The 22,907-nt window shown below is 53.9% G+C and overlaps 1 long non-coding RNA gene across 1 annotated transcript; it reads left to right on the top strand.

The window, feature by feature from the left end:
* Positions 1-10,411: 10,411 nt before the first annotated feature.
* LOC118675047 lies at positions 10,412-18,569 on the top strand. The gene is made up of 3 exons (XR_004973797.1): positions 10,412-10,543; positions 15,758-16,026; positions 16,410-18,569. It is a non-coding gene; the product is annotated as an uncharacterized LOC118675047 (long non-coding RNA).
* The last annotated feature ends 4,338 nt before the right edge of the window (positions 18,570-22,907 follow it).

Here is a 22,907-nt window from a genome sequence, read left to right as displayed (position 1 = left end):
TGGTGGGTGCCTCCCAGGGATCAGTGCCCATTCGCAGATGCCATCTCAGTCAATTCTTCGAGGGAATGATTACCCCTGTTTTACAGACAAACACATTGACCCCATAAGCAAAATCCACCCGGTGTAAGCAAGAAAAAAAGAGAAATGCAGAGGGAATTTATAGGTAAGCTTAAAAGACATGTCAACTATTCAGTGCAGAACTTGATTTGAGTCCTGGTTCGCACAAATTCTAAAAAAAAAAAAATGCTAATTATGAGACAAGTGGAAACTTGAACGTTGAGTGAATACTTCTAATAAAGGAACCATTGTCCATGTTTCTTAGCTGTCATAATGGTCCCGCAGTTACGGTTTTTAAAAAAGGTCCTATTGCCCAGCCGGCATGGCTCAGTGGTTGTGAGTTGACCTATGACCTAGGAGGTCATGGTTCGATTCCTGATCAGGGCACATGCCCAGGGCTGTGGGCTCGATCCCCAGTAGGGGTCGTGCAGGAGGCAGCTGATCAATGATTCTCTCTCATTATTGATGTTTCTATCTCTCCCTCCCTCTCCCTTCCTCTCTGAAATCAAAAAAAAAAAAAAAAAAAATATATATATATATATATATATATATATATATATATATATATATATATATATATATTAAAAGTCCTTATCTTTATAGCAACTGAAATCTGGGATCGGCTCATAGAGGATGTGGGAGGGGGACGGGAAATAAGGCAGGGCTGGAGGTCATATTTGCAGAAGCTGAGTAATGGCACCTAAGGGATCATTATATTATTCTACCCACTCGAAGTTAACTTTTAGAGTCTCCATATCAAAATGTTAAAAAAAAAAAAGCAGGGGGATTAATTCCCAGAGAGGCATGGGGAAGTGCCAGGGGTGGTGGCACCTCCAGTCGATGCAGAGCTGGGGTTCCTGAGTCCCAGCCCAGGCCCCTGCCTCTCACACCGCCCCTCCCGTGGCCGCCTGCAGTGTCAGCTCTCCGCTGGCTTTATGTCGTCCACGTCCAGATGGCCAGCACCTCCATGGGGCCTGCGCCCTCCCCTTTACAGACACCGATGGAGAAGGGCTCTGATGAAAGAGTGCGTGTGCGAGTGTGAGAGCGCCCTCCCCCCAGCGTTTGTCTTCTTCAGGAGAGAACGACAGAAATGGCCGTCCCCGTGGGTCGCGGGCAGCGTGTCAGGGCTCACAGAGCACGTTCCAGGGACTCCTCGGTCTTGTTTACTGTTCACGTAATCCGTGGCTGGTTGGGGATTACTCCTCTCACTTTGAAGGACATTGGATTTGGTCATTCCCACCCCCACTCCCCGCCCCCACCCCCACCCCCATTTTCAAGCCTCCGGCCACGTCCAGACCTTTATCAGGTCTTCCCAGAAATACCTAAATGGACGTCCAGCCTCCAGAACTGAGAAAATCACTCTCTTGTTTAGACCAGTAAAACCAGCCCATAGCATTTCGCTATGAGAGCCCGAGCAGACTAAGAAACGTAGTCTTTGCAGAAACCCCGGGAGGTATCGGTACTCTTATTACTCTCATGTCTATAGATGGGGAAACCGAGGCATAGAGCTTTAAGGAGATTGCAGCTTTGGGTAAGAAAACAGTCAACCTTGATCCCCCCTCCACCCTTTGCCGGGTTAACTATGGATCCTCAAAGCCCTACTCCAACATCAAGCCCTCTGGGCGCTTTCAGGCAGCGTAGTGGTCGGGGCTGGTAAGGGCAGGAAGAGAGGCTGGAGGCAAATACTTAGATGTGGGAAAGAGGAAGACAGAGAGAAGAGGGAGCTGGATGGAGGAGGTCTGGTGAAGAAGGCGGGAGTCAGAGAATCTGAGGCGCGAGGGGGGGGGGGGGGGAGACAGAGGCTTGAGAGAGAGTCCCTGGCTGGCTGGCTGGTGGGAAAAGTTCGTGGTCCTTTCCACCACAGGTGCCTCTGTTTCGTGGCTTGTCCTTCAAGGTCAAGTTCACTCTCCAGCTCTCGGGAGGTTAGCTGTGCACATACAAGTCAAGAAATAGGCGGGGGCCAAGGGGCTCTGGTTTGAATCCTGGCTCCTCTACTTATCGGCTAAGTAATCTCGAGCAAGTTACTTAGCTTCTCGGTATCCTTATGGGGATAAGATGGGGGTCGCCATAGTACCCATCCCATCGAATGGTCCCTGGGGTATAATCGAGTTAATACATGGCACACACATAAAAAATGCTCAGTAAACATTAACGAACGGTCGTCTTGAATTATTCCGCTGCAGGGTGCGCTCTCTTCTCTGAGTCCAATGAGCTTAAGCATAAAACACTCAGTTCTTGCCGAAACTGGTTTGGCTCAGTGGATAGAGCATCAGCCTGCAGACTGGGGGGTCCCGGGTTCGATTCCGGTCAAGGGCATGTACCTGGGTTGCGGGCATATCCCCAGTGGGAGATGTGCAGGAGGCAGCTGATCGATGTTTCTGTCTCATTGATGTTTCTAACTATCTCTCTCCCTTCCTCTCTGTAAAAAAAAAAAATCAAAAAAAAAAATCAATAAAATATATTAAAAAAAACCAAACACTCAGTTCAGCCCCCAGTGATGACGATCATGAGGACCCTTTATTGGGCACTTACTATTGGGCAGGCTCTCTGCCTGGTGCTTTATATACAGGGTTCCACTGAGGAGTCATAGCAACCCTATGGCATAGAGCCTATTGATACGCCCACTTTACAGATGAGAAAATATCTGTCTGCAATGACACAGCTAGCACCTGGGAGAGTGAGGGTTCGAACCCAGGCCACCTGACCTGGAGCCCACGTGACTCATTCTGGTTTCTTAATCATTCACCCAATATCCATAGAGCCTACTGTGTGCCAGCCATTGTGCTCGGTGCCAAGGACACGGGGTTAAGAGACGCACAGTCCTGCGTCAGGGACAGGCGGGTCGGGGCAGGAACATACCCTGGAATCCGATTCCTGAGAATCCGGGACGCGGAAGGAGCAGGGCAGAGCCTCACGCCTGCCTTAGTTCCACGAGAGGCTGTTTTAGTTCGTCAGAGTCCAGCAATTATCGGGCATATCATCCACATAATCGCGATCTCTCTTCCCAGAGACAAGGCAGACAGGTTTCCAGAGCGAAAAACTGACACAAAACGCACAGCTTTGCCATTATTTTTAGGTTTCCAAGGAAATTTGACGCGCAATCTGAGTAACTGGCACTGTGGGTGATCACACGGTTCCTGGAAAGCCGGCGTCTGGTCCCCGCAGCTCCCTTCCTCCCTGGCCCATCACGCCCAGCGACTCCTGTCGGAACCAGGGGCGCCGTGAGCCAGAATTCAGCGGTGCCAGGGACACAGGTGTGTAGGAAGCCTGAGGGAGTACGGAGAAGGCCATGAACTTCGGCGTTTCTGGGAAGAGGAAGTGTTTGACTTGAGTTTTGAAAGCGATGTGGGAGTTCTTTGTAAAAAGAAGAGGATATGCCCTAGCTGGTTTGGCTCAGTGGATAGAGCGTCGGCCTGCGGACTGAAGGGTCCCAGGTTCCATTCCGGTCAAGGGCATGTACCTGGGTTGCGGGCACATCCCCAGTAGGGGGCATGCAAGAGGCAGCTGAATCGATGTTTCTATCTCATCGGTGTTTCTAACCCTCTATCTCTCTCCCTTCCTCTCTGTAAAAAGTCAATAAAATATATTTTTTAAAAAATAAAAAGAAAAAGAAGAGGAGAAATAGTCCTTAAGCGAGAGGCAAAGAGTGGGCGATCACCCCAGCATGTCTGCGGGGGCGGAAGTCAAGTGAGGCCGGAGTGTTGGGGGCCCCTGGGCGGGAGGGCTGGGGAGTGCATGCGGCTGGGTCAAGGCAGGTTTTGAATGTCAGGCTAAAGGGTTTGGAGTTTACCCTGAAGCAACGAGGGGCGGGGTGCCTTGGAGCTTTTCAGAGTGCGATCTGATCAGACGTGTGGTCTGTAAACATGGCCGCCTACAGGGAGGTGGGTGAGAAATTGGTGGCAGGGCAGCGGTTTCCCAAGCAGACTCTAAGTGCCGTGGGAGCAGCGACAGTCAGCGTCTTTCCCTCTGGCATTTCCACAGCTCCTGGCAGGGGTGGGCATGCAGCTGGTGTCCCACCAAGGCCTGCTGCCTGCACTTCCCGCAGGCCCCGGACATCCGTGCCTGTGCCTGTGCCTGTGCCTGTGCCTGTGCCTGTGCCTGTGCCTGTGGCTTTTAGGAGCACCTGAGCTTGCCTCGCTGTCCATGGTACTAGGGCACACTAAGGCTGCAAACCTGTGGGCTTCCTGGTGGCAGCTTGGTGTGGTGTGTGGGGTGTGTGTGTGTGTGTGTGTGTGTGTGTGTGTGTGTTTATGTGTACAGTGTGCATGTGTGCACACGTGTATGTATGTGTGCGCGTGTATGTGTGCATGTGTGCGCGCGCGCGTGTGTGTGTGTGTGTGTAATGGGTGGGGAAGGGATCAAGGCAGGGTCCCAGCTGTTAGCCTCAGAAGGGCTGCCCAGGTGCCATGATGTTTGCAAGGCAGGTGCCCCTTCACCTGGTCAGGCCTTAGTACTTGGATCCGAAGCAGGAAAGGAAGCCGGCGGGAAGGGTGAAACCACAGCTTTGAATGCTGTGCTTCAGGGTCAGATCTATAGGAAGGAGTGGCAAGGTAACATCTGTGTTCCAGAAAGACCGGTGGTGGCAGGGAGGATAGACTGGAGCGGAAAGGAGACGTGGACTCTGGCCACACATTCGTACCCAATGGCATGCAGCGGGCTTTGGAGAAAGAGGAAATCAGTGAGGGTTAGAGCAACCAGGCAGGTCTTCCTGGAGGAGGTGGCCCTTAACTCCCTGGGGGGAGGGGTATGCCAAGCAGGGGAACAGCACAGCAAAGGAAGAGAGGTTAGAGCAAGATGTCAAACTCGTGGCCTGCGGGCCGCATGCCTCGTTTATTTGGCCCGTGTTAGCCTTTGAGGTTGACAAGCTTGGGTTAGAGTGAGGGGTGGCTAAGGACAAGTGAGACGCCTGCCTTTCTGTTCTCTCCTCCCCCCTCCTTGCTGGCCCTCTGAGCAGGAGGGAGGGAGCCTGCGCTGAGACCGAGCACAGCTGCCTTTCTGGGTGCCTCTGGCTGAGGGAGGGGTGGGCTGGGTGCAGCCTGGAAAGGTCCTTCCATTGTGTGTGAGGCCAGGCTGGGGCTGCGGAGGCGCGTCCATGGAGCCCTTTGTTTGCGAGTCACCCACCCAGCGCTCAGGCTGCCTCCAGCGCCCCTGTGGGCCTTGGGCTCGAGGCTGTGCCATAGACAGGTTGCTCCGCCTCCGCTGGTCCTGGTGTCATGGCTGAGGGAGGGGCATGCGGGGCAGGGGTGGACACTGGCGGCCTTTGAGGCTGGCTGAATGCTGACAAATTGCCTTGAGGCTCAACAAATCACCAACTAGTAAAAACCTTTAATCATCGGATCCACAGACTGATGGATGGAACCCTCTAGCACCCGCGAGTCCCGGAATAATGGAATCTTTTTAGGATCATGAAATCTTTCATAATAGACCCTGTGGAAGCCACAGACTCCTGTAGGATAGCAGAATCTGAAGTCACTGACTTTTTAAATGCCTTCCTTCTAAGGTGTGGTGAAGGTAAAATGAAATACTACATGGCAGGCACAGACCAGTCCCAGCTTGTAAACGCTCCCTAAGTGTCCGTTGTTGTTTCTGTTTTGAGGAAACTCAGGCCCAGAGAGGTGAAGTGACTTGCCCAGGGACACACAGCCAAGGAATCAATGGCATAGAATGGCAATGGCCTGGAGGGAACCCTGCCGGGGTCCAACCCCAGCAGGTCCAGGGGTCCCTAAAGGTGTGGACGGAGTTGGCGAAGAAGGAATGACACGGAGACAGCGTTCAGTTGATCAGCAGCCTAGCCAGGATCTCTAGCCAGGATCTCCAGCCAAGTTCTGGTCTGGATCTCCAGCAAAGTTCTAGTTAGGATCTCCAGCGAAGTTCTGGTTAGGATCTCCAGCCAAGTTCTGGTTTGGTTCTCCAGCCAGGTTCAGTCACCAGGTTCTGTCCAAGATCTTTTGCCATGTTCTCTCGCTAGGTTCTGTCTCTAGGTTGTGTTGCCAGTTTCTGTCCAGGATCTTTTGCCATGTTCTCTCACTAGGTTCTGTCTCTAGGTTCTGTGGCCAGTTTCTGTCCAGGATCTTTTGCCATGTTCTCTCCAGCGAAGTTCTTCTGTCTCTAGGTTCTGGGTAGGTTCTGTGTCTAGGTTCTGTGTGTAGGTTCTGTGTCTAGGTTCTGTGTCCTGTTGTCTTGTTACATCTGTATTTATACCAGTTGATTCAATCCTATCAATCTCTATTACAAAGGTTAGGGCATTTCTTATCTCCATTCCAGGGAGTAAAGATTATGTAGCTTAAGCATGATTGTTCGTAGTTAAAGTGATTAATTACCCACCTGGCACTTAGTTAAGGGGTTTTATTCCCTCCCTAACTTCAGGGGAAAATCCCTACCTGGGGAAACAACCTTTCTCAGAGAGGTGACCTTGGTTAAAACACATAGTGCCAAGAAGGTGAGCAAACATATTAAGAACAGTATGCCATATATGCCAGGTCCCTTGAAACAGCAAGGATGGACCGGCTCCTGGCAGAACCCAGGTGGGCTGAGCCCTCTGCTGCAGGATCCCCCTGTAGCTGAGCCAGCTGGTTCTGTGTCTGAAATAAGGTCTCTGAGCAAGAGGCTCACTGATGGGGGTGAGCGTGGGAGCAGGGAAGAGGGGGACTCCAGGCCTTTGAGCTAGTCCTGGCTCTCCGGGCCAATCCCTGTGTCATACGGGGAAGTCATCCTGGGCTAGTATTCCCCGCCCTGCTTCCACTCCAGGGGCGGGTACGGCAGGCTCTGAAGTCAGCCCTCGGCGCTCAGGTCCTGGCTGTGTGTTCCTAGGCCAATGGCATCCCCTCTGAGCCATTTCCTCCTCCGTGCACGGGGAGGACAAGGTCCCAGGAGCACCAGGGGAACGGAATGAGCTAATGCTCTCCGAGGTGGCATGGTGCGCAGGCTGCCTGCTTTCAGGCCCCGGCTCATGGGTCAGTGATTTGGGGCAAGTCCCGTAACCCGCACGCACCTCCTTCTCCTCAGCCGCAAAACAGGACACAACAGCAATTCTCGCTTAGAGTAATCGGGTTAATACAAGTGGAGCCCTTAGACCAGGGCCTGGCGCGGGGCGGGGCTCGGTAAGGGCCCGCTCTCACTGCTATCCTGTGAGGCTCCATCACGGCCAGCAGTCGTTATCAGTGGCCAGCGAGGAGCTGGGGAAGTGCTGCACGCCTGTGTGTGTGAGTGTGTGAGTGAATGTGAGTGTGTGCGCACGTACGTGCCTGAGTGCGTGCGATGGTGCTCGTTAAGAGCAGAGCCTGCGCCACCATTGAGCCGCGTGCCCAGAATAGCTGCCGCTCCTGGCGGCCTCCCTGGGGACTGGAGTGTAATGAGTGTTTACGGAGCCCCCTGCCAGGCCGCGATGAGAGGCGCTGAGGAGCCAGCTTCCAGCCAGGCAGGGCTGGGAGCCCAGCGTTATTATATTAACAAGCATCAGGGTGATGATTACCATTAACGAGATTATTCACCAGGCAGCCTTCCCCGCCCCAGGCCTCAGGCTTAGGATGGGCCAGGCAGGCAGGCGTTCTCCGCCTCCGCCGCCTCTGTCCTTCTTGGGAGAGGATGCCTTGGGGCCAGGCATGGAGCAGGGCCCTTGACATCCTTGTCTCACTGCATCTTTCCAAGCCCCCAGGTCAGGTATTGGCAACCCCCTTTACAGATGGGAAACTGAGGCTCAGTGAGGGTGGCCTTGGGATCTCCTTACGCCTGCCTGAGCCCAGCGCACACGTATTCTCATTGCTTTTTCATGTTATCTGCAAACATTCACAGTGGAGCGAGCCCTGAACTGGCAGTGTCTGTGGACTAACACTTTCACCGTCACAGCAACCCCATCCACAGCGGGGAAGCAGGCCCGGAGCAGCTGAGTAACTTTCCATCCATGTTATAGTGTCTTCTGCTTCCAGTGGCCCCTGTCCTCCCAGCAGACAAGATGAGGGTGTAGTTCCAAACACTGTTATTCTCCCATAGCAGTCTGAGCTGAGGGCTCTGTGACTGGGGGCCTGTGGGTAGCTTCCTTCTTGTCCCTTGTCCCCCACTGGCCCTCAGTCAGGCCTACTTCTGGGCACAGACTCTTAGTGCCACCTGCCATGCAAAGCTGAGGCTGCCACCTACCCACTTATGCTGCAAACATTCTTCTGACCCTCGTTGGCCCCAAACATCAACCTCTTTGGATACACTCTGAGAAGTCAGGTTCACTCATTTTAACTTCACTGGCCAGCTAGCGTGCGTCCAGCACTGTGCCGGCTAGCGTGCGCCTAGCACTGTGCCGGCTAGCGTGCGCCCAGCACTGAGCCGGCTAGCGTGCGCCCAGCACTGTGCCGGCTAGCGTGCGCCCAGCACTGAGCCGGCTAGCGTGCGTCCAGGACTGTGCCGGCTAGCGTGCGCCCAGCACTGTGCCGGCTAGCGTGCGTCCAGGACTGAGCCGGCTAGTGTGCATCCAACACTGGGCACAGACTCTTAGTGCCACCTGCCATGCAAAGCTGAGGCTGCCACCTACCCACTTACACTGAGCCAGCTAGTGTGCATCCAGGACTGAGCCGGCTAGCGTGCGCCCAGCACTGTGCAATGCTAGCGTGCGCCCAGGACTGTGCCGGCTAGCGTGCGCCCAGCACTGTGCCGGCTAGCGTGCGTCCAGGACTGTGCCGGCTAGCGTGCGTCCAGGACTGAGCTGGCTAGTGTGCATCCAACACTGGGCACAGACTCTTAGTGCCACCTGCCATGCAAAGCTGAGGCTGCCACCTACCCACTTACACTGAGCCAGCTAGTGTGCGTCCAGGACTGAGCCGGCTAGCGTGCGCCCAGCACTGAGCCAGCTAGTGTGCGTCCAGGACTGAGCTGGCTAGTGTGCGTCCAGCACTGAGCCAGCTAGTGTGCGTCCAGCACTGAGCCAGCTAGTGTGCGTCCAGGACTGAGCTGGCTAGTGTGCGCCCAGCACTGAGCCGGCTAGTGTGCGTCCAGGACTGAGCTGGCTAGTGTGCGCCCAGCACTGAGCCGGCTAGTGTGCGTCCAGGACTGTGCCGGCTAGTGTGCGTCCAGCAATGTGCCAGCCTTGCGGGCACATGATGAGAGAGACAGACCCTCCTCATGGAGTTTTCAGTCTCTGGACAAATCAGTGAAGGGCATATTCATTACTGACAGCGGGACTGAACACCCCAAGGGCAGGGCAGAGGCCTGGAGTGTGGAATGGACCTGCCATGGGGGCGGGCGTCCCTGGACTTGGGGCTACAGAGCTGCTGGAGCAGAGGGTGCACCAGGAGAGACCTCTCTCAGGAAGTGACTTTAAGATGAGACACAAAGGCTGAGCAGGAGCAGGGCAGTCACAGGAGCGAGAGCATTTCCGGCGAGAGAGTGGCATCTGTGGAGCGAGGTCCCCACGGAGGCCTTGCCGCCTGCTCAGCCAGCACCCAACACATAGGTGCCTCCCGGTGCAGTCATCATTCATTCAATACTCATTTATCAATTAAAAACTTCTAATTTAGGCAGTTCACTTTCTCATTCATTTCTTTATTCTATACTAGAGGCCTGGTGCACGAGATTTGTGCACTCAGTGGGGGTGGGGTGGGGGGGGTCTCTCAGCCCGGCCTGAGCCCTGACACAGTCCAGGAGCCCTCAGGGGATGTCCAACTGCCACAGAGGCGGGAGAGGCTCCCACCACCGCTGCTGCACTCTCCATCCTTGAGCCAGCTCAGGGCTTCTGGCTGAGCAGTGCTCCCTCTGTGGGAGCACACTGACCACCAGGGGGCAGCTCCTGTGTTGAGCATCTGCCCCCTGGTGATCAGTGCTTGTCGTAGCAACCGGTCATTCCTCTGTTTGGTCAATTTGCATATTAGCCTTTTATTATATAGGATCCCCCAATGCCCCTCCCATTTCAGACTTGGTGTTGGGCAGGGGGACACTGAATTGAATCAGTTGTGGTCTCTGCCCTGAGTTACTCCCAATCTAGTGTGGGTGATGGACCCTTACCTGCAATACCATGTGATCAGTGGGCACAGACCCTGAATCCAGGCTGGGGCAGTGGTGGTCAGGAAGCCTTCCCAGAATCAAAGGTAGAAAGGAGGGCAGGCAAAGGAGCTCAGCATGTGCATAGGTATGAAGACCCAGGACCAGGCTGGCTGTGAAGGGCCCTGAATGCCAAGGTGTTGCAGAGGCTGTGGCTGTCCCCTAATATCCCTTCTCCCTTCAACACTAATGAGACATGGCTGCTTGGAAGAAAGACTACATTTCCCAGCCTCCCTTGAACCTGGGCGGGGCCATGTGACTAATGTGGCCAATAGGATGGGAGCAGAAGTATTGTAGGCAGTTTCAGCGTTGTTTCCTGTAGTGGTGAGCCCTCTCCTCTACCTTTCACTCTTCCCATGTCCTAGAAGGTGAACAGGGTCCCCTCTTGGGACATGTGAACGAGGGCAACAGCCCGGCAATTATGGAGCAACAGGACGGAAGGAACCTGCCACTGGATGGCTTATGTGTGAGTTATTCTATGAGGGACAAGTAAGCTTCTGTCTTACTTTAGTCAGTGCTATTTGAGGTCCGCTGTAGGAGCTAAACCTTTATGTAGCTAATGGCAAGGCTAAGGGCTAGTATCCTCTAGGGCACAGGGAGCTGTTAGAGTCCTGGGGGTGGGGGTGGGGAGTGACATGGTCAGATTTGCATTTTGGGGAGATCTGCCTGGCAGCAGACTGCAAGATGGGCTGGAGGGGAGAGAGACAGGCGGCAGGAAGACCAGAGAGGCGGCTGGTGTCTTAGAAGGGGGCAGAGACCTCCAGGCCCGACCCCAGCAGGCCTGCTCTGTGTGTTCCTGCTGACAGAGAGAGGGCCAGGTTCCTCACTCAGGCCTGGAAAGCAGCCCTGTGGAACCCGGCCTTCAGCTGCCACCCTTCAGCTGCCACGGGAGCCCCAGGAGCCCCCGGGGTGGGGGGTGGGGGTTGGTAGTGCAGGGCTGAGGGTGGGAGGGAGAGGCTTGAGGAGGAGTGAGAGGTGGTGGGGAAGTGCCTATGGTGGGCGGGGCCTGGGTGGGAGATGGAGATGGGGCAAGGACAGATGGGAAGAAGAATGAGGGGGACTGTGCTGGTCTGGTCTCCTCTAGTGGCAGGTAGCAGAGACCCAACCAAAACCAGGGAAAAGGGGACGTTACTGGCTCTCACTCTGGGAAGAACACCGTAGACTGGAGACTTGAACAAAGTTGTTGGGCTGCCATTCTCTCCACTCCGCCTCCCTGTTAGCTCGTTCTCTTCCACTCCAGACAGCCTTTCCCCATGCTCAGGGCAGGAGGTCGGCCTGGCCAAAGCAGCTTAGGGTCCCATCCTTTCAGCTCCACTGAGAAACTGTTTCTTCCAGCAGCCACATGTAAGCCCCAGGGAAGGAGACCTGGCTGGGGTTGCCTGCCCACCCACGGCCGATCGCTGTGGCCAGGGGGATGGATGCTCTGACGGTTAGGCCTGGGTCCCTTGTCCAGCCCGGGGCCAAGGATTGGGGTCCTGGGATTGTGCCCCCCACAGGGAGGAAGGGAAAAGAGGTTCCCCTAAGGAAGGAAGCATTTTTCTGTTACCTGGAGACTAGGGGCAGGGTCTCTGGGTGGACAGCAGCAATCAATAAAGTCTGCAGCCATGGAGGGGGAGAGGGGGCATATGGGGGGATGGGAGACAATGACTAGGGATCGGGGTGGGAGGCCTAATGTGGGGAGAGACTGAGATATAACCTTTCTGTGCCTCTCCTCCAGCAGTGAGCACACTCCAAATGCACCCCCCAGCCCCCCTTTTCTGTCTCGGGGCTCCTAGTGTCTTATTTAATTGTTAGGAAAGGATGCATCAAACCAATACCTATGAGAGCTGATGGGCTGAGAAATGCCAAGCTCCTCTTCCTAAAGCACTTTGCCACTTCCTCTCAGAAGCCCTCCTTGATTTCTCCCCAGTCTGGCAGAGCTGGTGGCTCCCTCCTCTGGTCCCTGTGTTCCTCTATTGGCTTCTATCTGGGCACAGCTCACCCTGTGCTCCAGTGAGGGACCCACATACCAGTGTCCCTTTAGGCTGTGAGCCTATTGAAGGCCGTCACTATCCTCTCTTAGTTACCATCTGTCCCCCAAGTCTTGGTCCTGCCAACTCTTGGGTGTCTGCCTGTGTCTCTGTATATGTTTCCGTGTGAAGGTATGTTTATGTGTGTGTCTGTGGTTATGGATGCTGTGTCTATGCATATATGTTCACCTGTGGGCATATAAGACTGTCAATGTGTGTCTGTGTGGAGATTTTATAGGGGATTTTTTGTGTCTGCCTCAGTGAAACTGTGTATTTAGGATGGTCTGGGGGCCACTCCCTCTGGGGCTTGGTAACACACAAATACACACACAGACCCACACAGAAGTATAGATACATGCAAACGTACACACCCAGTTGAACAAATACATAGACACAAACATACAGAAACAGACACACTAGTTACACACACACACACACACACACACACACACACACGCCTGTCTGGAGACCTGTGGCCCTGCCTAGGGCTGGCCCTGCCTGGGGCTGCCCGGCTGCCCTCGGCTGCCCTCGGCTGCCCTCGGAAGGAAGGCTGGGAGCCCTGTCTGGGGCAGGCTGGCTGGAACGGATTCCCGGGGCTTCCCCTCCGCAGACCCGAGTGTTTTCTGTGCCCGTGCAGTGGCAGGAAGCCAGCCCCGCCCTGTGCCTTCCATTCCCGCCCATGTGGCCACCCTCTGACAGCAGGACAGCGGGCCCGCCCTGCAGGGTCATAGTTACGGAAAACACGAGGCAGTGGAGCCTTGGAAGAGGAATTCTCACCCTTTCCTTTCAGGCAACACACCTCGAGCACCACAGCCTCTTGTTACAGCATCTGAGAACCACCGTGACGGCATCTACCTTATTCTATCTGAAGGTGCAGGGTCCTAAGTCAGGCTGCAGGGCACACCCACGGGGTGGAGGGAGGCCCGCTGTTCAGTAGCTGGGCCCTGACATACCACTAAAGGTGTATTCCCTGCTGCATTCCCAGTTCTTGGCACAGTGCCTGGCACATAATAGGTGCTCAGTAAATGTCTGTGGACTGAATCAGGAAGGAGGCTCTTATAGCTCCATCTTACAGACGTGGACACGGAGGTCCAGAGAGCAATTTGCCCATGACTGCACAGCAACCAAGAGGCAGAGACAGGATTTGAACCCAGGAGCCATCCGCTTATCAAACCCCTGCTGGTCCCGCTGTTCATCCAGGGTTACTCCAACTGAACGGAGTAAATCCCGAGCTCGTGGCCTGGGCCCTGGGAGTCCTCATGCACATTCTCACTACTTGTTCTAAGCCTCGGTTTCCGCATCTGGACAATAATGGGTTTGATAAGATATCAGGCATAAAAGTACAAAATTAGTTCATGAGAAATGCAACTTAAAAACCCCACTGACCTGCATTTGTATGTGGAGCCCACAGTTCCCTGAGCGTAGCAAAATGTGCTCTCAGTTATTTGGGGACCTCTTCCCTGGGGCTTGTGTCTAGGTTGGGGAGAGAGGGCAGAGGGATTTGTAGTGGCAGGAGCTGGGCTGGCGCTATGCCCTCTGGCCCCCACTGAGATGCCTCCTCCCTGCCTGGCCTTTGACCCCCGCCCTCAGATGTCACAGCTGCGCTACCCTTTGTCCCCATCTCGAGCCTTGCAGCTCTGGCTCTCCTCAGCCCCTCCTGGGGCACAGGGGTTGTTCTGGCCTTCAAGTCCAGCTCCAGCACTTCCTTAGCAAGCCTCAGTTTTCTTATCTAGAAAATGGGGAGAGGCTCGTTTGTCAAGTAAACAAACCGATCCACACAGAATCCTTAGAAGAGCACCTGGCACATTGTAACTGCTCAGTAAATGCCATTTTAGCTGTTACTGTTCTCTGCTCTGTTCCTGGGGGCGTGGCTCAGGGCAGGAGTCAGGACAGGGTCCCTGGTCTCAGGTCACCTCCACGCCTGCCCCCTCATGACAAATGAAGACAGACAGGCTGGGGACTGTCCTGTGTGTGTGTGTGTGTGTGTGTGTGTGTGCGCGCGCGCGCGCGCGCGTCTGATGCCTGAGTTTGGCCTTCAGGGTGCCTCCCGCCCCCAAGCCCCACCCTGACCTGCTCCCTTACCTCCTGCTGTTCTTTGCTCAGTGGCCCTCCTCTGGCTCCAGGTGCTCCCTCCTTCCAGCAAAGAACAGCAGGAGGTAAGGGAGCAGGTCAGGCTGGGGCTTGGGGGCGGGAGGCACCCTGAAGGCACCTGGACTGCCCTCTCCTCCAGCTGCACTTACAGTGCCGCCTCTTCAAGATCCAGCCGCATGGCTGGCCGCTGGCCGCGGCCGGCCGCAGTGGTGTGCGCGGCCAGGGCCAGGCTGCTCAGCAGTGGGAGGGGCAGGGGGCCAGGCAGGCCCCTCCGTCCAGGAAAATGCTCCAGGAAAGTGGGGATAGAGGAGGACCAGGCGGGCAGGGGGCCGGTTGGCAGGTGGCTGGTGGGCCCTGGGCACAGGGTCTGCTATCTGGGAAGCAGGACAGCCATATAGTCAGTGAGTTAGAGTCCAGCTTTCTTTTTAGCTGGTGACCTCAGGCAAGTGACTTAACCCACATGACCCTGGGCAGTGACCTCGGCTCCCTGTGCCACACTTGCTCGTCTGGAAGATGGGCATGAGACTGGCTGGGGCGGCAGAGCTGGAGACAGAGGGCCATTGTTGCTGGTGCTGGGAGCTGCCTGACGCAGGGAAGGCTGCCCGGCGACGATGTAGGACAAGTGACCCTGGATCCCCTCTGGGAAACAGGAAGCGCCTGCTGCCCAGGCCGCCGCCCTGGCCACAGGAAACAGCTGACCCCCCTCTCCCTGTCCCAGCCCTGTCCTGTCAACAGCCCAGCCTGGGTTTTCATATTTTGTGCTGCATGTGTGCTTTGGGGGACCTGCAAACCCATTGAACATATTATGTATATGAACGCATGTGTATATGAACATACTATGTATATGAATGCATGTGTATATGAACATACTATGTATATGAATGCATGTGTATATGAACATAGCACGTACATGAATGCATGTGTATATGAACATAGCACGTACATGAATGCATGTGTATATGAACATAGCACGTACACGAATGCATGTGTATAGGAACATAGCACGTACATGAATGCATGTGTATAGGAACATAGCACGTACACGAATGCATGTGTATATGAACATAGCACGTACATGAATGCATGTGTATAGGAACATAGCACGTACACGAATGCATGTGTATAGGAACATAGCATGTACATGAATGCATGTGTATAGGAACATAGCATGTACATGAATGCATGTGTATAGGAGCATAGCATGTACATGAATGCATGTGTATAGGAACATAGCATGTACATGAATGCATGTGTATATGAACATAGCATGTATATGAATGCATGTGTATATGAACATGGTATATATGTGAATGTATGTGTATATGAACATAGTATTTGAATTAGTATATACATAGTATGTATATGAATGTATGTGTATATGAACATAGTATGTATTTGAATTAGTATATACATAGTGTGTATATGAATGTGTGTGTATATGAACATAGTATGTATATGAATGTATGTGTATATATGTGAAGGACCCATTTCCTTGCTTAGAAAAAAAGCAGCTCTGTTTTTCCACTGCAAAAAAAAATATGTCTAAAAGCCACCATCTCATCAAACTCATTTATTTAAAGGTGGGAAAACGGAGGCTCAGCCAGACGATGGCTGACGCAAGCTGAGGACAGCAGGAGTGGGAATAAAGGGACCCTCTACCCCTTGCGTGGAGGAAGGAGCTGGCAGGCAGGAGTTGTCCGTCTCAGGTAGCAGGCCGCCCCGGAACCGAATGGAGAGAGCGCAGCCCAGCCTGGTGCCCTGGATGGAAGGGGGCACGCTGGCCCAGAAGGAAAGCGGCCGGCGATGTAACCCGCGGGAGCAGCGTGACGCGAGAGGAGAAGTCCCATCTGTACGTTCAGACCCCGGGCTGCGGGTGGCATGTGTAAGACAGACACGGCCCCTGCTTCAAAGAGCGGCTGAAAAGTGCGCAGACACAGGATGCCGAGATGCGAGTGCCCAGCACCACCTCCCAAGACAGAGAGTGGGCTGGTGGGAGGGCCTCTGACTGAGCGCTGGGACACACCAGGAGGGCTTCCTGCTCCTGCCCCGCCAGGGCCCTGCTGCGTGGCCTAGGGCAGCCTGTGCCTTCTCTGGTCCCTGGAGTGGGTGGGAGAGCTCCCCCAGGGCGCTTTGCTCTCTGGCATCCAGGGAGGCCCGCGTCACAGGAAGGACACCATGTTTTAATGCACCCGTGTTTCTTCGCTGCTTTTATGTGTCTCTCTTCCTTTTCAGCCAGAGGCACCCAGGGCCTTTGAGAGGAGTAGGATCAGGATCAGGAACACAAAGGGAGGAATTGACGTTCAGCTTTTGACTGAAGAGGAGCCTGCCGTCCTTGGACAGACAATTGTCTTGAAAACCAGGCTTTGTTGAGAGGTGGGGCGGCTTTCTGAGTCCCAACGTCCTCTTTGCACATCAAGAGCCCAGCCGGCTGCCTCTGAGATCACAGAGGAGTGCGGAGAGGACGGAGGGGATGGAGAGAGGGGGAGCCCGCCAGGAAGGAGGGGAGGCGGGGCCTGCCCTCACAGGGTCCTGGTGAGGAGGGACAGGTGAGGACATGGCCTGGGCCCCCAGGAGTGGGGAAGAGACTAGACCACAGAGACAGGACATCTGTGCTCTGGTCCACTTTGCCACTTACCAACGTGGGGATGGAGGTGAGATCGTGGGGGTGGGAACCTGACATGGGTGGGAGGGGGGCCTGGTTAGGCGAGGCTGACCCAGCACTGCTGTGTGGGGTGACCAGGAGGTCCAGAATTGCAACCCCCAAGATCAACAGACCAGCAGAGAAGGGCACCCTGTGGCCAGGGACAGGGGGGAATCCCTGGACCAGGTGAGTCACACCTGGTGAGTCACGGATGGGAGACCCCCCCCACCCCCCAGGAAGCTCGGCCAGCTTCTCCACACCTACCTACCCCATTGCCGTATTCGGAGGAGAAGTGGGAAGGGGAAGCCTGAAGCACTGAGCATTCATTCCAAAGCAACTGAATTGCCTCCTGAGAGACCACATGAAACTGGAAGGGGAAGTCATATTTAATGACAATGAACTTGCCGGTTAACAGCCCCTCTCCCCACCTCCTCCCTCAGTGGGAGGGTGCTGGAATGTTTGTGAGAAGTCAGAAAGCGGCCTTCGCTCTTCCTTTGTGCATCTGAGTCTGCTGTGCAGTTTTGAGCTGTGGATATCAGGAGAAGGGCCTGTCCGTCTTTACGTGTGTTCTTCCCTCTCCCTGGTCAGGTTTTGTCTTGTCAGTTATGTGCACAGAGGCTGGCCGTGGGGGCAGGCGGCACACAGCTGGTAACTCCCTGGGCCTTTACGAAGCGTCACACATGTTGTCGTGTTTGATGGTGTCAAGGATGAACTCCCTCTTTGTGGCACCTGAAGCTCCGAGAGGTTAAGCAGTTCGCCCAAGGTCACACAGCGAACTGACCACAGAGCTGGGATCTGAACTTGGGTCTTCAGGTCGCTGAAGCCATGCGCCTCTCACTGGCACAGGCTCTGTGGAAAGTGCCACAGCCACGTGATTGATAACGGTGGTTACAGGCCATGATCTACTTGGGGACCTCCCAGCATATGTCAGGGGACATCCGTGGTGATCAGTCAGGGGCCGCGTGGGAACTGCCTGCTGGCTCCCGGGCGTGTCACGGCCGTGGCTTCCAGTCATCACTCTTTCTGCGGTGCATTAGGGCGCCCGGATGAAAAGCCTCCAACACACCTGGCAAAATGACGCGCAGGAAAGACTCATGCATCTTGCTCCAATTAAGATGTTGGGAGAGAAGAGAATCTAATTGTCCCACAATTGCCTTTATTTATCAAACTCGGAATGAAGTGTGATTGCGAAGTGTCTCAGGAGAGCTTGGTAGAGTTGAGATGGTCTAGGAGGCTCTGACAGGCATCCCAGCCACTGCAGGACACAGGCCGACCTGTGCGGGCATCTGGGGAGAGCCTCCTGGTCCCGCGGATGAGCAGGGTGAGGTCTGGCTCCTGCCTTGTTTCTGGCTTGCGGGGAGCTTTGAATTTATCCTTCCCCGTCCTGGGTCTTCGCTTCTTCCTGTGGAAAATGGGGAAGGAAGAAAACAGGAGACTCATCAGCAGACTCCTCCTCTATGACTGATGCTGTGTCCACACTTTCACATATGTTGTAAGATCCCTTTCTATCTCACAAAAGTCACCTCCTCCAGGAAGCCCTCCTTGGAGCCCCCAGGTTGGGTCAGATGACTCTCTTTATACTTCCATTCTATGGATTTTGACGGGGTCTTTACTGTCCTAGGGGTTGAATGGTCCATCTCTTTGCTTGCACTCTGAACTCTGGAAAAACCAAGAAAAAAAATTTTTTTTTTGTAATCCTCCCCCAAGGATAGTTTTCCATTGATTTTTAGAGAGAGTGGAAGGGAAGGGTAGAGACAGAAAGAGAAGCATTGTTGTGAGAAAGACACATCGATTGGTTGCCTTCTGCATGCACTCTGACCAGGGCCAGGGATCAAGCTTGCAACTGAGGTATGTGCCCTTGACCAGAATCAAACCCGGGACCCTTCAGTCTACAGGCCGATGCTCTATCCACTGAGCCTAACCAGCTAGGGCAAGGCCAAGATAATTTTTGACTCATGTTGGCATTCCTAGCACCTGCAACCCTGGAACAGACTTCCAGTAGATTCTCCATAAATGTTTGTTGAATCAACGAGTGACAGATAAGAAATTTAGGCTCATAGGGTGTCAGTAAGGACACACAGTAAATCCTTCTTAGAGCCAGGAGTCAATGTCTTGAGGGGACCCTCAAACCAAGGATGAGGGGCAGGTGACGAGGGATAGGTAAGCCATGGGGATTAGCCTGTGCAAAGGCTTGGAGGTGAGGGGGAGCTTGGCTCGGCTGGGATGACTTGTCTCTGTCCAGGAGGCACTGGAAGCTGCAGGAGGAGAGGTTGCGGCCCTGGGCTGCCCCGCCCCAGCGGCTGAGCCGGCTGTTCACTGTCAGCTCTGACCCTGCAAGCTCCTGAGGCTCCTGGGTCACCGACGCATCCTGCCGGATCCAGTGGCACGAGAAGGAAGGAAGCAATCTTGGTTTGCTCCGTTTCCGCTGGCCCTTCCCTAGTCCCTGTGCCCCGACAGCTTTGCACAGCAGGATGGAGCGAGGGGCCACAGGCTGCTCTTCCAGCCCGGGGCTCCTTTGCAGCCACATGTTGGCTGCTGTCTGGCCACCGCCCCGGGATGCCTGGCCATGGCTGAGCTGGCCAGCAGGACACAGGAGGGCTTGGCATTTGTTGAGGATTTACTGGGGCAGGGGTGGGGGGGAAGTACAGACGGTGCTGGGCGCTTTCATACATGCTTTCCTCACTCAGTGCAGCCAGGAGTGGTGCTGTTAACCCCATTTTGTAGATGGGAAGGCTGGTGCTCAGGTGGGTTAGGAGGCCGACCCCACATACAGCTCATGAAAAGCAAGACCGGGATTTGGACCCAGGCTGAGTCCACCGTGCCAGGCTGCCTTTCAACTCACTGAACTTCTTAACAGACCAAACGTCTCTCTGGCAGGGTAAGGCCTGCACAAAAGGGCAGGTGGGCACATGCCCTTCCAGCAGGTGACAGGCCCTGAAGGCAAGTGTTGGTCCTGACAGGTGGGCCCAGGCCACATGAACTAGGGAGCAGGAATGAGGGCCTGGAGGAAAGTGGTGGGAAAGCTCAGTCTCCTCAGCCAGGTCTGACCTTGGGTGCCCTGGACTGAATGTTCTTCAGAGAGACAATAGTACTGCTGATGGTCCTTTATATTTTAATATACATATATATTCATACATTCACCCACCCAACCATCCAGCTCCCCATCTGTCCATCCATCCGTCCATCCATCCATCCATCCATTTATCCATTCATCTGTCCCCATTCCTGTGAACATTTTCCGTTCACCTACTGATTCATCAACTGATCCATCCACCCACCCATTCATCTACTGTCTACCCACTCTCAGTCCATCCATCCATTCATCCACCCATATCCATCCATCCATCCACCCATATCCATCCATCCGTCCATCCATTCACCTGTCCCCATTCCCATGAACATTTTCTATTCACCTACTGATTCATCAACTGATCCATCCACCCATCCATTCATATACTTACACTCATCGGTTAATTCAGTGGTTCAATGAGAAGCTTCAAGGACCCAGGCTCTTTGCATATTCTTGCTCTGTGGTACTTAGAAGGTCAGGCTTTTGTTCTCCATCTTATCTCCTATGGCTGCAGCATCTCTAAACATCTCATCCTCACACATCAGTGTTCAAAGGCCAGAAGAGAGACCACCCCCTCTTTGTGTTCCTTTAATGAGGAGAGCTTTCCTGAAGGATCCCCACTAGACATCCTCTCATGTCTCCTGGGTCAGATTCACACCACAGGGCTATTCCCAAACCACTATCTGGCAAGGGAAAATCACCATGATGGCTTCAAACTAAACAAGATCAGTTTAGTCTCCTCCTACGCTGCAAAAGACTGGGATATAATTTGGACTCATTTAGCAAGGAAGAAGGATAGGGGAAAGGCAGGTGGCTGATGAGTAGGCAACTGTGTCAGCCACTCCATCCATCTTTCCCATTCACTCACCATCCACACAGCCATTCATCCATCTACATAGCCCTCATTTATCCATCCATGCATTCATTCATCTATCAAACATTTATTGATGCCCACTGTGAGCCAGTCCCTCTGCTTCCTGTCTGGTGGGAGCTCACAAGAAAAAGATCTCATTAGGGAGAAATATGGAGTTTCCCATAATACCTCTGATAACTGCTTTATTTAGTCACAGTAAGAATAATATCTGAAGATCGTGCTGTGCATTGCAGTTTGCAAAGATCTCCCAGGACCACTCCTTCATTCCACACACGTGTCGGTGAGCATCTGCTGCACCCCAGGCCCCGCTCTTTGGTTTTACAAAGCGCTTTTCCTGTGTTTGTCAGAAAGAGCCCTCCCTCCAAAGGCAGAGGCCAAACTGCAGGAATGAAGCATCTTTCAGGCCTTCCTCAGAGCCAAGCGCCAAGAGTCCGCCGAGGCCAGGTTTGCTGGGGGGCGGCTCCTCCTGGGGTGAGGGAGACAGGCTTTTCCAGAGACAGAGCAGGGCCTTTCTAGAACAACAGACTGAGCCATCTCCGGAGCTGGCAATGGGTATCGCTCAGAGCCAGGGTGGGGCCTCACAGCCCATAGCCAGGCTGCTTCTGGGCCTAGCGGGATAGAACTGTACTTTGTTCAGCACAAAGCGGGCATCTCCATTTGACCCAAGGACACAGATTTTTCTCTGTCAAGCGGGGCAGTGCCCCTGGCCAGCCCTCCAGGGACTGTGAGGTTGGTACATATAAATCTGCCTTTGACTCAGACGCCCCCATTTTGGTCCGAGCCACTCCTCCCCCCATCCTTTACCTCCTGATATACTGACTGGTCTGTGCAACACCTGAGGACCTCCAGATTCACCCTGACAGCCCATCAAAACGCATCACCTCCTGTTTCATCTCTGAGGAGCCTCTCTGCTCAGACAGAGGGGCAGCCTGCGTGAATCACAACCATTTCCTTTCACGAGTCAGCTGGGAGCTGGGCCTCACCTCCCAAGGGACCACATTCTAGGCTTTCCAGTTGGGAGCAAATACCTGAATTGTGTATGTGGTAGTGAGGTCATTAGGATAAGATCAGGACATATTAGGGCAGCGGTTCTCAACCTGTGGGTCATGACCCCTTAAGCGGTCGAACGACCCTTTCACAGGGGTCGCCTAAGACCATCCTGCATATCAGATATTTACATTAGGATTCATAACAGTAGCAACATTACAGTTATGAAGTAGCAACGGAAATAATTTTATGGCTGGGTCACAACATGAGGAACTGTATTTAAAGGGCCAGAAGGTTGAGAGCCACTGCATTAGGATGTTAGGAACGCCAGCTCTTCAGGACATTCTTGCCTTTTATGTCCCCTAAAATCTTGGAATTGACGTAATTACTTTAGAGCTGGTTATCGTAAATCAAGTGACAAAAGCTAGGACATGTGTTTCATGGAGTTCTCCACACCCAGGGCCTGGAAGGCCTCCAGACCCCTGAGCTGTGTCTACACCAGATGGTGGGGTGATGGAGCCGGCTCGTTCTGACCGTTGTATGAGGCAATTATATGCATCTCCTCCCCAATTCGTTTTTGGTGATGTCACATTGATAACTTGGCATGAGCCCTGGTGGAAGTAGTCACACCATGGGAATTGACAAACGCTACCAATCAGCAGTGTACTGGGCTGCATATCTGGCACTTTGGCCAGACGGGTCATGCTGTGCTGTCTGTTCCTAAAACGCAGATAGGAAGGTACTGACATCAGGCCAGGCCTTGAAATATGGTCTCATGGCCCCTTCCCAGCACGCAGGCCTTCTTCTCAGAAGGCCGGGAAGTCTCATTCCAAATTTGGGAGACAAAAGACTGGAAAAAGTATAAATAAAGAGAGTTTCCTCCATATTGGGGGGCCCAGAATTTGAAAGACACATTTGTCTCTGGGCCTCCACAAAATTTAATAATAAAATGTAACTCCTGTAATCTGCACTGCAGTTCAGCCTCTGCTTCAGCAGGGTGCTGTAACTGTAGTCGCTGGCCATGGAAGTCGGCGCTGCAGTTCAGCCTTTCCTTCGGCAGGGTGCTGTAACTGCGGTCAGCTGGCCAGCTTAATAAAGGCTCTTAAATTTAAATCCTGAGTCGGTGGTCTATCTCACTGAGTGAACCCATAACAAGCA

The sequence above is a fragment of the Myotis myotis genome, unplaced genomic scaffold, assembly GCF_014108235.1.
Source record: "Myotis myotis isolate mMyoMyo1 unplaced genomic scaffold, mMyoMyo1.p scaffold_m19_p_2, whole genome shotgun sequence".
Lineage (NCBI taxonomy): Eukaryota > Metazoa > Chordata > Mammalia > Chiroptera > Vespertilionidae > Myotis > Myotis myotis.
This window is presented reverse-complemented; position numbering and strand designations above follow the sequence as displayed.